Here is a 2499-nt window from a genome sequence, read left to right as displayed (position 1 = left end):
GGGGGCACCCCATCCCCTACCCTAGACTCCCCTCTCTCCGGGTCCTCCACAGCAGACTGCCCAGCTTCCAGTGGTCCAACCTCCAACTCACCTGTTGCTCCTTCTCCTGGTCTTTGTCTTGCTTCCCGGGCAAAGTGTCACCTGGTCGCATCCCCCTTCTGGGTCTCAGGTGATGAAGGGCACCGGCCATTGCTTATGAGCAGGTAGCTGGAGCCGCCTCACCTGGCCACAAGGGCCTCAACAAAAGTCACACACCCTTATTCCCACCACCTAGGCATTGGTGCCGCACTCAGAGAAACTGAGGCACACACAGGATTACTGTAAAACCATCAAACTAAAATAGGCTCACGTACAACATAATAAGGAGGAAAAACCTACTTTGTCAGAGGTGTTTTAGTGCCTAAGGGCCCTGTAAATGGACGTAAAAGACCTGTGGTCCCTGACACCCAGGCCGTAATGGAGACAGAGAAAAACAGGCCGATGGCAGCCTTCTCTCCTGGCACCTTTTACTATTGCTGATGATCAAGTCTGCGCTGAGAAAACAAATTCTCTGATTCAGCCCCTCGCTGAAAGAAACAATCAGGACAGCCCAGCTGTTGGCTCTGCTCAGCACCTCTGACCGGGCCGTTAAAAATCTGGACGGCAGTGCAGCGGGGTTAAGGCAGGCTCCCTGCCTACCTTGGCTCTGCAGGGCTTCCAGAAGCAGCCAGCATGTCCAGCCACAGGTGGAGGGGTGGCCAGGGGGCTCCCCACGCTCTCCCTACCCTGAGCACCAGCCCCACAGCTCCCATTGGCCTGGAACCGTGGCCAATGGGATCTGAGGGGGTGGTGCCTTTGGACTGAAGCAGCACAAACCGTGCAGCACCCCCTGGCTGCGCCTCCACCTAGGAGCTAGAGGGACATGCCAGCCACTTCCAGGAGCCGTCTGAGGTAAGCACCGCCTACATCCTGAAACTTGTCCTGTACCCCAATCCCTACCTCAGCCCAGAGCACCCTCCCATACTCCAAACCCCTCATTCCCGGAGCCCTCACCTCCTCCTGCACCTCCAACCCCCTGCCATGCCTGGTGAAAATGAACGAGTGAGCAAAGGTGGGGGAGAGTGAGCAACAGAGGGAGCAGGGATGGAGGAAGCGGGGGCGGGGCCTTGGAGAAGGGGAGGGGCAGAGGAGGGGTAGGGGAGGGGCAAGAGTGTTCAGTTCTCTGCAATCGGAAAGTTGACAACCCTATCCGCCGCTCCTGTTTGGATGCTGAGCTTGAGTCATGCAGGGCCTGAGCTGCTGAGCACCCGCCACTCCGGTGGCAGAGAGTGGGAGCTGCGAGTGCGGAGCACCTCTTGAAATCATGGCTGAGGTGTGTCCCAGGTTGGGGGCTGGATCTCCATCCCCTTCTGTGTGATGTACGTTGTGACGCTTTTGAGGAACTCTCTCCTACTATTCATCATACTAACAGAACGAAGCCTCCATGAGCCCATGTATCTATTCGTCTCCATGCTGGCCGCTGCTGATCTGCTATTATCTACCACTGCAGTGCCCAAGATGCTGGCTGTATTCTGATTTAGAGCGGGGGAAATTTCTTTTGCTGCCTGCCTGACACAGATGTTATTCATCCATGTCAGTTTTACTGCCGAGTTGGCCATCCTGCTGGCCATGGCGTTTGATCGGTACGTTGCCATCTGCGACCCCCTAAGATATGCCACCGTGCTAACCAAGCCTGTGATCAGGAAGATGGGGCTCGCTGCTGTCACAAAAAGTTCCTGTATCATTTTTGCGCTTATTTTTCTCGTGAAGCAGCTGAAGTTATGCAGAACCAACCTCCTGCCTCACACCTACTGTGAGCACATGGGCATAGCCCGGCTGGCCTGCAATGACATCACAGTTAACATCTGGTATGGCGTAGCCATGGCTATATTAGTAATCGGTTTGGATGCTGTGCTCATTTCTTTGTCTTATGGGCTGATCCTAAGGGCCGTCTTCCGGCTCCCCTCCAAGGACGCCCGGCTCAAGGCTCTCCGCACTTGCAGCTCCCATATCTCTGTCATACTGATGTTCTACATGCCGGGCTTTTTCTCCTTTTTTGCACACCAGTTTGGGCACATCATCCCAGGTTATATTCTCAACCTACTGGCCAACCTCTATGTGCTCATTCCCCCCATGTCAATGTGTTTTCTTTGATGCTGCAGCAGAAGCTCCCTGCTGAGCTAAAGAAGGCAACAGAAAATGCTTTGGGACTGGAAGGCAGCCAGACCATGTGAGTCTTGTTCTGTGTTGAAGGGAAACAGCAAAACAAGAAAGAACAAACGTAAAAATCACCACGAGAGAGAGCACAGCGTGTGCATCTCCTCTGTGACAAGCTGCATCTGAGCTGCAATCTTAATGCAAGACAAAACAGCAGCCAACGGGGCCATGCCATGGGACAGTGGGAAGTGCACTGGGCTGCACATTGGGAGAGAGGGGCTCTAGTCTTGTTTCTGCCACTGACCTGCTGTGTCACCTTGGAGG

The 2499-nt window shown here is 54.5% G+C and overlaps 1 pseudogene; it reads left to right on the top strand.

Annotated features, from left to right (window-relative positions):
• Window positions 1-1059: 1059 nt before the first annotated feature.
• Window positions 1060-2172, top strand: LOC125631210 (olfactory receptor 52B2-like; annotated as a pseudogene).
• Window positions 2173-2499: the final 327 nt, after the last annotated feature.

The sequence above is a fragment of the Caretta caretta genome, chromosome 1 (genome assembly GCF_965140235.1).
Source record: "Caretta caretta isolate rCarCar2 chromosome 1, rCarCar1.hap1, whole genome shotgun sequence".
Taxonomy (NCBI): domain Eukaryota; kingdom Metazoa; phylum Chordata; order Testudines; family Cheloniidae; genus Caretta; species Caretta caretta.
Note: the sequence above shows the minus strand (reverse complement) of the source record. Positions and strands in the feature narration are given on the sequence as shown.